Source organism: Lathyrus oleraceus, chromosome 6, assembly GCF_024323335.1.
Source record: "Lathyrus oleraceus cultivar Zhongwan6 chromosome 6, CAAS_Psat_ZW6_1.0, whole genome shotgun sequence".
In the NCBI taxonomy this organism is placed as follows: Eukaryota; Viridiplantae; Streptophyta; class Magnoliopsida; order Fabales; family Fabaceae; genus Lathyrus; species Lathyrus oleraceus.
Genome location: NC_066584.1, coordinates 341,816,264 through 341,829,008, shown reverse-complemented (window position 1 = coordinate 341,829,008; position 12,745 = coordinate 341,816,264). Strand labels below are relative to the sequence as shown.

The 12,745-nt window shown below is 41.3% G+C and overlaps 1 non-coding gene across 1 annotated transcript; it reads left to right on the top strand.

Moving 5' to 3' along the window:
- Positions 1-8,993: 8,993 nt before the first annotated feature.
- Positions 8,994-9,100, top strand: LOC127099347 (small nucleolar RNA R71). The gene has a single exon (XR_007793863.1). It is a non-coding gene; the product is annotated as a small nucleolar RNA R71 (small nucleolar RNA).
- The last annotated feature ends 3,645 nt before the right edge of the window (positions 9,101-12,745 follow it).

The following is a 12,745-nucleotide window of genomic DNA, read 5'->3' as shown; positions in this document are numbered from 1 at the left end:
GCACATACCATCACTCATGCAGATGCACATCACCGGATCCTATTGATAACGATTTTGCTATGGCTCGCTTCGACTTTGAAAATCCAATCTTTCAAGCTGAAGAAGAGGGTGATGAAGACTGTGAACTCCCTGAAGAACTCACAAGGTTATTAAAACAGGAGGAAAGGGTCATTCAACCGCATCAAGAGTCTATTGAAGTGATTAATCTTGGCATCGAGGACGCCAAGAGAGAAATCAAGATAGGGGCTGCTTTGGAAGACGATGTGAAGAAGGGTTTGATTGAATTGCTGCGAGAGTATGTTGACATCTTCGCCTGGTCTTATCAGGACATGCCAGGGCTTGACACAGACATTGTGGTACACCGCTTGCCTCTCAAAGAAGGTTGTCCTCCAGTCAAGCAGAAGCTCAGAAGAACAAGACCAGAGATGGCTGTCAAGATAAAAGAAGAAGTGCAAAAACAGTTGGATGCAGGGTTTCTAGCAGTCACCAATTATCCGCCATGGGTTGTAAACATCGTTCCAGTACCTAAGAAGGATGGAAAGGTACGGATGTGTGTCGACTACCGGGATCTGAACAGAGCTAGCCCTAAAGATGATTTCCCATTACCTCACATCGACGTTTTGGTGGATAACACAGCCCAGTTCTTGGTATTCTCCTTCATGGATGGCTTTTCTGGCTATAATCAAATTAAGATGGCACCAGAAGACATGGAGAATACAACTTGCATAACCCCATGGGGCACCTTCTGCTACAAGGTGATGTCGTTTGGACTGAAAAATGTCGGGGCAACATATCAACGAGCGATGGTGACTCTTTTCCATGATATGATTCATCATGAAATCGAGGTTTATGTTGACGATATGATTGCCAAATCTCAGACAGAAGAAGAACATTTGGTGAATTTGCAGAAACTGTTCGAGCGTTTGAGAAAATTCAAGCTGAGGCTTAATCCGAATAAGTGTACTTTCGGGGTGAGATCTGGAAAACTACTGGGTTTTATTGTTAGTGAAAAAGGGATTGAGGTGGATCCGGCCAAAGTGAAAGCGATACAAGAAATGCTTGAGCCAAGAACAGAAAAACAAGTTCGTGGTTTTTTAGGGAGGTTGAACTACATTGCAAGGTTCATCTCTCACCTAACAACCACGTGTGAGCCAATTTTCAAGTTGCTAAGAAAAGATCAAGCTATCAGGTGGAACGATGATTGTCAAAGGACTTTCGAGAAGATAAAGGAGTATTTGCAGAATCCTCCTATCCTTATGCCTCCAGCCCCAGGGAGACCACTGATTATGTACTTGACAGTACTTGACAATTCTATGGGTTGTATTCTCGGTCAACTCGACGAGACAGGTAGGAAAGAGCATGCCATCTACTACCTGAGTAAGAAATTCACAGATTGCGAGTCGAGATACTCAATGCTTGAGAAGACATGTTGTGCACTTGCATGGGCTGCTAAGCGATTGAGACAATACATGCTGACTCACACAACCTTACTGATCTCCAAGATGGATCCAGTCAAGTATATATTTGAAAAACCAACTCTCACCGGAAGGGTTGCTCGTTGGAAAATGGTACTAACAGAGTACGACATCCAGTATACATCCCAGAAAGCCATCAAAGGGAGTATTCTGTCAGACTATCTTGCTCAACAGCCGGTTGAAGACTATGAGCCGATGAAGTTTGATTTTCCAGATGAAGACATCATGTTCCTCAAGATGAAAGACTGTGAAGAGCCAGTTGTTGAGGAGGGACCTGATCCAGACGAAAAGTGGATTGTGTTGTTTGATAGGGCTGTCAATGCCAGAGGAAGTGGAATTGGTGCTGTCGTTACTACTCCGAAAGGTGCCCACATGCCTTTCACCGCTCGTCTGACTTTTGAGTGCACCAATAATGAAGCTGAGTATGAAGCCTGTATCTTGGGTATTGAGCAAGCCATTGATTTGAGAATCAAGACTCTGGACATCTTCGGAGATTCAGCTCCAGTGATCAACCAAGTGAATGGTGATTGGAATACTCTCCAGCCTAATCTGGTCCCTTACAGAGATTATACGAGAAGATTGTTGACTTTCTTCACAACAGTAAAGTTGTATCATATACCTCGTGATGAGAATCAGATGGCAGATGCTCTTGCCACTCTATCCTCCATGATCAAGGTGATTCGGTGGAACCATGTTCCCAGGATTGATGTTATGCGCCTTGATAGGGCCGCGTATGTGTTTGTTGCTGAAGTGGTAGTTGATGACAAGCCCTGGTATCACGACATCAAGTGCTTTCTGAAGAATCAAGAGTACCCTGCAGGGACATCCAACAATGATAGAAAGACTTTGAGGAGATTGGCAGGCAATTTCTTCTTGAACAAAGACGATGTTCTGTATAAGAGGAACTTCGACATGGTTTTGCTCAGATGCGTGGATAGACACGAAGCAGACATGTTAATGCAAGAAGTTCATGAAGGCTCTTTCGGTACTCATGCCGGTGGACATGCAATGGCTAAGAAATTGTTGAGAGCGGGTTATTACTGGATGACCATGGAATCTGATTGTTTCAAATATGCCTGGAAGTGCCATAAATGCCAGATTTATGCTGATAAGGTGCATGTGCCGCCAAATCCTCTGAATGTGATGTCTTCGCCGTGACCCTTTGCTATGTGGGGCATTGATATGATTGGAAAGATTGAGCCGACCGCCTCCAATGGGCATCGCTTCATCCTTGTTGCCATCGACTATTTCACCAAGTGGGTCGAAGCAACGTCATTCGCGAATGTCACCAAACATGTGGTTGCCCGATTTATTAAGAAAGAAATCATTTGTCGTTATGGGATTCCCGAAAGAATCATTACTGATAATGGTTCTAATCTCAATAACAAAATGATGAAGGAGTTGTGCCAGAACTTCAACATTCAGCATCATAATTCTCCCCCTTATCGCCCTAAGATGAACGACGTTGTTGAGGCAGCAAATAAGAACATAAAGAAGATTGTACAGAAGATGGTTGTTACGTACAAAGATTGGCATGAGATGCTACCCTTCGCCTTGCATGGGTACCGTACTTCAGTACGTACATCGACCGGGGCAACCCCTTACTCCCTTGTGTATGGTATGGAAGCAGTCCTACCTGTTGAAGTGGAGATTCCTTCTCTAAGAGTCCTGTTGGATGTCAAGTTAGATGAAGCTGAATGGATTCGAACAAGGTTCAATGAGTTGAGTCTTATCGAAGAGAAGCGAATGGCAACCATTTGTCATGGGCAGTTGTATCAGAGTCGGATGAAGAGAGCCTTTGATCGGAAAGTGCGTCCTCGATGCTTCTGAGTCGGAGATTTAGTGTTGAAAAGGATCCTTCCTCCTCAGACAGATCACAGGGGCAAATGGACTCCTAACTATGATGGACCGTATATTGTCACCAAGGTTTTTGATGGTGGGGCCTTAGTGCTCGCAACGATGGATGGTGAAAACTTCACTTCCCCTGTGAACTCAGACGCAGTTAAAAAATACTTCGCATAAAATAGACCCGCTGGACAGTAAAAAGAATAGTCCAGGCAAAAAAATGGGCATCCCGACGAACCAAGAAAATGAAAAGGTTCGGGCAAAAATTAGGGATTAAAAATGAAAAGATTGTACACCCGGTAAGTTGAAAACTTGAAAAGGCAACTTAGGCAAAATGGGTATCCCGGTGGATTGAAAACCCGAAAAGGGCGATCCAGGCAAAAGTTAGGGATTAAGCAAATGACTGCGTTCTGAATCTCATCTCGTGTCTATAACTGGAAACTTTCGAAAGGTAGGAAACATTCCAATCACCTTTTTCAGAAAGCTGATCATCTGGAGGACCTTGAAGACGAGCGAGTCATAGCAGAATTGGAACCCGATAGAAATCCATTTCACGTTGCCATTAGATTAATTTCCGTTTATCTTTTGTGCGATTACCTCTTTCCAGGGATTGCTTCCTAATGTAAATGCCTATTCAGGGGCCACTCAATCAATAAAATCATGTTATTCAGTACATCTCGGTGTTCATTTTCATTTTACTGTTTTGTTTGCAAAAATGACGTCCGAATTTTTGATAAACATTGCATCATGAAACATAAGAGCTTTACAGGTACATGCTTAATAAACATTTAAAATTGTTGTAAATTTTAAGTGCTTTGGATCGTCTATTCAGAACAGGTACACTTGGGGCATTTCCTTAAGGTCCCCATCGGATGATCGCGAGCGTTTTGCTTCGACAGTTGGAATTTGGTACCTTATCCCTGCAGAGTTGATCTGAGTGTTGGATTCTTCAATCCCCAGCAGACTCTCACTATTGTACTCCCCCAGGCATTGTTCTAGACTATGCACTCCCCAGTAGAGTTGACAGTGCCAAACTGTATATCCCCAGCGGAGTTGACAGTGCCAGACTGTATCTTCCAGGAAGAAGCGGCTGCTCCTCAGAGTTCGATGCCAGATCGATGATCTCGACACTAGATCTATGGTCTCTTTCCTTGAAGCAGAATCTCGGTACCGTATCGGTGTTTGCTTCCCCGACTGAGTCGTCTCTCTCACAGATTATGGTTGCCAGAACCACCATCGCTTCCTCAACAACAAGTTTTCGATGCCGTTCTCTCCTCAGTCAGAGCCTCGGTATTTTGTTATACCGCATGGGCGATCACTTCCCCACAGAGTTCTTTGGGCTGTGCATCTCCAGCAACCTTGCCAGGGTCCAGAAGATGGTGATCATTTCCCCAACAGAATGCATTGCTTCGGCTTGGCATTCTCCCCAGCATTTTGCATCCCTGCATGTAAAATCATATTGCATTGCATCCTCCCATATTGCGTAGCATTTCCATTTTCATGGAGCATTACGCCATTGAAAAATTTAGACATACGCATGTAAAGCATAAAACATTCTCGGTATCCCAAGTGATAAGCCAGAAGTTGTTTCCAGTGCTCAGACTGAAGGTTGTTCATGACCTACTATCCCCAGCATAGGTCGTTGGCCCATGCGCCACATCAATTACCGTTTTCCCTATTTCTGTCGACACTGACAGGCATGAAGGTTTTGCCGGTATTCAGACCGAAGTGGCATTCAGGCCAATTTTCCGATGTTCAGATCGAAGAAGTTTCCGACATTCAGGTCGATGCAACTTGTGGCATTCAGGCCAGGTTTTGCCGGTATTCAGACCGAAGTGGCATTCAAGCCAATTTTCCGATGTTCAGATCGAAGAAGTTTCCGACATTCAGGTCGATGCAACTTGTGGCATTCAGGCCAATTTCCGGTATTCAGACCGAAGTGGCATTCAGGCCAGTTTCCCGGTATTCAGACCGAAGTGGCATTCAGGCCAGTTTTCCGGTATTCAGTCCAAAGTGGCATTCAGGCCAGTTTCCCGGTATTCAGACCGAAGTGGCATTCAGGCCAGTTTTCCAGTAGTCAGACTGATAAGTGGTACTCAGGCCAGTCTCTCGGTGTTCAGACCGACATTAATAATCTCATATCTTTCGATGCTCAGATCGAAGTCATTTCCAGTATTCAGACTGATGAGCGACATTCAGGCCATGGTTATTTATGTGTTACCATTTATTTTGGTATCCAGGTTAACATTCTTTTTCGGTATTCAGACCGACTCTCACCGTACCAGACGTATTCTTCTTTCAAGACCACCTCTTTGCCGATTCTGACAGGCATTGTTACTTCACTCCACTTCAGTGCAAATTTTTCAGGCTTTTATTGTATTCAATCCCTTGATACCTCGAAAGTGCGAAAGCCGCTGCTATCTTCTTTTTGGGTCTCCAGTTGATTGAATAGGGGCAGCTGTAATACCCCAAAATTTACCCCCTCATTCATGCATTCATTTTAGGTCATTTAACATTTCATATTGCATTTCAGCATGTCAATCAGAATCAGATCCAAGAAGCTCGAATATCATCCAAGACACTTTGTGGGTCCTATCTGGGTGATCAGTCAACATAAGGGAATGGCTTGAGATACTTCCAACATGTTCAAATGGGGTCTATTCATCAGTCAAAATGCTAATCTTGAAGAAGCAAAAGTCTGAGCCTGAGTTGTCATGCTCGCTAGGCGAGCAGCATGGTTCGCTTAGCGAATCTGAACTGTCATGCTCGCTAGGCGAGCAAATCCTTCGCTAGGCGAAGCTCACGCGTTTTCAAAATATAACAGAAAATCCTGGACTTGAACCTCTCTCATTTGAGCCCACAAAGCCACGAAAATCAGGTTATAAATTCTAGAGTTTCAGTGAAACAAAACGCTGGCAAAAAAGAGAGAGAAAAAGCTAACAGAATTCAAAGCAGCCTCCGGACACTGAAGGGAACTCATCTGCAAAGAACCTATCCCATCTCATATAAACCCTAAGATTGTTCTACGAACCCAACGGTGCAATTCAATTTCATTCGATCTCTCCAGTCAGGTTTGCCTTATTCCCATTACTTTATGCTTTTAATTTGAATACTCTGAATGTATGAGGTATTATCGTGAGGTTTTGCCCACGGGTAGATATGCATGAATGTGTAAAACAACGCCTTGAATGTTTAATCGTTTAATTTCTGAAATATGTGCCATAGGGTTTGGGGTTTCTGAAACCGCACTGTTATCAAAGAAAAACCCAGAACCCGCAGGCGTTCGCTAGCACCATCGCTAGGCGAGCCTATAGCGAGGCTTCGCTAAGCCTTCTCTAGGCGAAGCAGTAGCGAGCGTGACAGAAGTTGTTTTTTTTCCCTTTAATCTGTTCGGTGATTGTTATGACATGCTTTCTCTTGCCTCCGTGCACTGTTTACCTGACGCTTTGTTGTCATGTTTCTTTTGTTTGGTGCAACTCTCGATTGCACCCTATCTTGTTTCTCTAACCTGTTTGTTGAGTTTTTGTGAGGGCTCACATGACTCCTGAAAGGATAGCTTGCTTGGCATTCCACTTTATTTGTGGGATACCATTTGGAGATTTATTCCGATTACCTGTATTGACTTACTTTCTATGGGTTTCTTATTTCTTTAGTTGTTGTTATTTTGGATCTTTATCCGTGTGGTAGATCTCTTGACCCCTTTTACATCTTTCCCGCATTTTACCGCTTTCTTAGCTGGAAGACCTCGATAGGAGGCAATGTTTTCTTTTGTTTGTTTACTTTTGTGCCCAAAGACCTCCAAAAAGAGGCATCAGTGCTAAATACCTCCACGAAGAGGCAATTGACGGATAAAAGGGATTAGTAGTCAATCCCCCGTTATTCAGTGTGTCGTTCTTTATGGTCGCACTACGTGTCGATGCTTCAGAACAAAAGCCCAAGATCTTTTGTCCGGTCAGTCAGTGGAGAGGGTTCCACCTTTCTGAATCCCCACTTTTTGTCATGAGCTCACCTCGTCTAGGGTTAAGAGCTATGAGGTCTTATCCTCATTACCCTTCTGATCTGCTCACCCTGACGTTCAGTGTTAGTGGTTAAGAGCCCATTTGTTTACCTTTCCATGGCTTGTTTGTCGAGGTTGATATGACCCCTCTTGACTAAAGCCCTACCCATGTATGTTTGAGCCCCCTTGTTGGCATTTTACTTTATGCATTTTTGTTTTGTATGGTGTGATCGTCTCCCCATAGGATTGCTAGGCTTCGTATAGTCTCTCGTTTGCATGTCAATTAAGGTAGCACTGTTCCTTCGTCTAGGACTTCCTTTTTGCATGAGCATTCCTAAAAACACAAACCAACTCATTGATTTTTCTTCTCCTAAGAACACGTTAACTCCTTCTACTACAGGCGAGTAAGTCTCCAAAGGTCGAGCATCCGGTAGATTGCGTAGTAATGTCGTTCGCCCAAAACAAACCCGTAGGTAGCCGAACTACGGCTTGCTCTAATTCTCATTCCAGATGAGATACGTAGGCATAAGACGCGATGTCTTAGCGAGCACACTCCTCTTTAACCCATAGGTAGCCGAGCTACGAAGACTCTGATTCTCATATTCAGATGAGACACGTATGCAGTGGATGCGACATCCGTGCGAGTCATTTTCTTTTAACCCTCTTTTAGTAAATAGTACATTAGATAAGCCCACACCCTTTAGACAAGAACAACAAGAGTGGATCCCGTAGAGTACTACGGATGCGTAGGGGTGCTAATACCTTCCCTTCGCATAACCGACTCCCGAACCCAAGATTTGGTTGCGAGACCTTGTCTTTTCCTTTCTTTTTCCAGGTTTACTTCGAGCGTTTCCTTTCCCTCCTTTAGGATAAATAACGCACGGTGGCGACTCTTCTGTCATTTCTTTTTCGCCGGTTGTTTTTTTGCATTTCCTTTCGTAGGCTGCGACAGTGAGGTTACAAACTCACAAAAGAACGTATGAATTACTTCAGATGGAAGACAATGAAAGCATAACTGATTTCTTCACCAAGGTTACGAAATTGATGAATCAAATCAAAGTATGTGGAGAAGTGTTGACATTAAGATCTGTTGTTGGAAAGATCTTAAGGTCGTTGACTCCAAAGTTCGACCACGTGGTAGTAGCCATAGAAAAGTCGAAGGATTTATCAAAACTGACAAAGGAAAAGCTTCAAGGAACGCTTGAATCTCATGGTCTGTGGAGAAGTTGGGATGGTTCTTCCAACCTGGGTTATAGGTGTTTGAGTAAGGGTTTCCTTGAGCATAGTGCACCTGGTCTATGGAGACTCCTGTTAGAAGTTGACATTCAGGGGCATCATGCTCAGGAACTCCGCATATCTCACAGTTTGGTGCTACGACAGTCATGGTGGTTGCAGGTGTTATGGTCAAGTTGTCTATCTTTTGAGTAAGAGTATCTACCTTAGCATTGACATGGTCAAGACTACTTAATTCGTACATACCGCCTTTCGTTGGAGGTTTCTCTACCGAGGTTCTTTCGCTTCACCACTGGTAATGATTATGGGTCATACTTTCGATAAGTTGATAGGCCTCATTGTGGGGTTTATCCATCAGTGTGCCACCTGCGACGGCGTTTATTGTCAATCTTGTGTTGTACAAGAGGCCGTTGTAAAAGGTATGGATGATCAACCACTATTCTAGACCGTGATATGGACAAAGCATCATCATGTCTTTTTATCTCTCCCAAGCTTCAAAAAGTGATTCGTTATCTTTTTGTTTAAACCCGTGTATTTGGGCTCTTAGCATTGTTGTCTTACTAGGTGGGAAATATCGTGCTAAGAAAACTTTCTTCAACTCGTTCCACGTAGTGACAGAGTTGGATGGTAGAGACTGGGGCCAAGCTCTAGCTCTATCTCTTAATGAGAAAGGAAAAAGACATAGTCTTATAGCTTCGGGGTTGACACCATTCTTTTTCACTATGTCTGCGTATTGCAAAAACACTGACAAATGTAGGTTCGGGTCCTTTATGGGACTACCTGAAAATTGGTTTTGCTGTACGGCTGACAACTATGAAGGTTTTAGCTCGAAATTATTTGCCTCGATGGCAGGGGCAGCGATGATGTTATGTAGTTCATCGGCCATCTCTGGTTGTGTAACTGGTTCAGGAATAGGGATATTGGGATCAGGAAGATTTAGCTTGATACGATGTTCTCGTATCAGGTCTCGTATCCGGCATTCTAATCTTAGATAACGCTCAGGTTCGTCGAACAGTAGCTTTAATTTCTCGCCTTGAGAGCGAGTACTTGGCATACACTCAACAAATTAGAAAGGGAAATAGAATTGTTTGCCTTAGTCTATATTGGGCAACACTGGAGTTATGATATCGACTAAATTAGTCCCTGGCAACGGCGCCAAAAACTAGATCGCGACTTAGTAAGTCTATGGGAATCGTGACTGCAAGTGCACAGTCGTATCACGTAGTTTTAAAGATTATCGAACCCAAAAGGACTAATAATCGAAAGTATCGTTATCTAATGTTACTATGTAAATCTAAGGCTGAGGATTGTTCTAAGATTAGAGGGATGAAGAGAAACAACTATAACGTGGACATAAAATTAATAAAGATATTTAATAAAGGGATATTGGTATGTAACACATCAAACTTCAGGGATTCGATAGATAGTTGGTGTAATCTTATTGATCAAAATATTCTTCAGTAGAAATTATTTATAAAAAGGACTTTGTCTCACACTCTCGTTTTTATTGACTCTGACCATACTCTTAAATCAGAATGCTTGACTCTCGCGGTCTCATTATGAACTTAAAAGTAAATTTTGAATATGAATAAAGTATAATTAATCATAAAGCGCTCTCGCTGTGTTTAAGATTAATTCCTAGTTTCAACTATCCGGTTAAAGTCTCACACTCTCGTTTGTATTGACCGTAACCTTTGTTTGCTTTGTACTCTCGTACGAAAAACAATTTTGAATAAAACAAGAAACTAAAACCGGAAAATAATATTTTATAAAAGCCAACACCAATTATTTACGAATCTCGTCGTTTTGACGGTCTTTACATAACGATACCTAGAGGTTTAGCCGGACATGGATCCGGTAACAGACATTGTATTTAGATAATTAAGCATACAATAAGACATAAGTAATTAAAATTGCAATTAAAATAAAACCTGGAATATAAATCGAGAACTTGGAATGAATACTGATTCTTCAAATTAAACAATGCTGGAAAGCTTTGGCAATCGAGTACACCGTTACAATCAAATTCAGATGCTTAAACAATAAATTGCAATAGTCCCTGATGTGGAGAATCTATTGCTTTTAAAGAGTAAGAAACTGCCTAAGAAAATCTAACTAAAAGAATCTGATAGAAAAAATGCACACCCTTGGTGAGAAAACCGACTCTCCTTTATATACTTCCACTCCCCCTAATTATAGTGTTCGTTAGTTGAAAAGGTGAGTGGAAGTCATGGCTAAAAATATGGAGGTCGTGGCTAAAAAGGTGGAGAGAAATAAGGGAGACCGGGTTGATGGCAGTTGCCACAACCCTAATATGGTCTCCGTGGCGGGCACCATCTTTTGTAGGATGGGCGCCACCACTTCCTAGCTTCGTGGCGGGCGCCACCACTTACTTTAGGTCATGTGGCGGGCGCCACACATCCAAGTGGTGGGCGCCACATGTCCACTTGGTGTGGTGAGCGCCATGCTTTCTATTTTTCTTCATTTTCTTCTCTTTTTCTTTCCTTTTTGCTATTTTCCACTTTGCTTGCCTATACATCTCTTACTCGATAAATACTTGGATTAAACATAAAATACTGTGTGATAATAGGTGTTAACCAAGTAAAAAGCAATGCATATGAAGCCAAATATACGATACATTTTCGCGTTATCAAACTCCCTCATACTTAAACCTTTGCTTGTCCTCAAGAAAATGCCGCGTACATGAATAAAAAGTTTTGTAAAATCTTTGCAGCTTACAGTATCAAGACTTGTTAAAGATACAGATGCATTCAGATACTCATTCTAGTCTATAAACTTTACTTTGGTCAAAAATTGCATCAACAGGTACTAACTTCCACACTAAGGGTATCGTTGGAACATATAATCGCAATAGTGTAACCATAAGTCTCCCTCCTATACAAACCAATCTGAATTATGTCGTCATGCCTAAGCCTACCTTACTAAACCTTCTTTTTATCCTCTTTCATTCTGGCGCAATCATATTAAGCCTGTTATCCTTTCACATTCATAGCAAGATAATTTGTTAGTGACTATGATCTCATCATTATTTCTTTCTTTTTTGCACTTTGGCTCAAATAATAGTTAAAGATGGTTATACCGTTGGGCTAAATAACCGGGTGAGGGTCACCTAACTTAGAAGGAACAACATTTTTCATACATTTCGTCAATCTTTTTCTCTTTTAAGCCTGAGATCATACACTTATTTGCATCGACTTCTCGCGTAGTGTGTGCTTAGGATGGTGCTGACTTCTAGATAAACTACTTAAGGAATATTAAAGGATGGAATATAAGGCTATGGCATGACAAGTACTCAAATCGATCTTATACTTGGGAGATTTAAGGTGTTAAAATGATACCGATCTTGTAAAGTTTTTCTAAATCTCTACAATTCAACCTCAGTTTTATTTATAGGTTAGAATTTTCAAAAGATGTACTGTATTTCTAAGTCTAGATTTTTGCAAAAAAAATTGTATGGCTTAAGAAAATGGGTGAATTAGTAAATAACGGAAACCACACATAAAGACTCGACATCACATTGATATTTGACTCGACTGACACTTAACAAAAATAAAATAACAAAAGGAAATAACAATAATTTAAATCTACCTAGAAAGCGATAAACAAAAGCGATAAAGCTTCCTCCCCCATACTTAAACCGTGCATTGTCCCCAATGCAACAATATAAGATAGGAAAGAAAGATAGAACCTGGGTAGCCTGTTACTGACGCCTTCTGCCACGTGTTCGTTTGCGTCCACTGTAACACCCCGAATTTAATTAATTAATTAATTTGAATTATTTAGATTTTTATATGATTAATGGGTGTTTTAAATTAATTATGTATGATTGTGGGGGCAGGTATCCTTGAAATAGAAGTATGGAAGCAGTAAGAGTTTTGTATAGTTGTTGATAATTAATTAGAATTTTAATTAGTGATTGAAATAAATAGTGTTTTATTCGAATTAATTAAATAAATAAATAAAAATAACTAGAATATGAACATCTTAATTAAATAATGAAATTTAGTTATTTTACTTATTTAATGGGGATAATGAGAATTTTTAATAATTAACCTATAACTATTTTATTTAATTGATTGGAATAAAATGGAAGAGTAGAAATAGTATGGAGAAAAAGAAGAATATTATTAGTATTATTTTATTAAAAGAAAATTAGAGCCAAGAGAGGTATGGT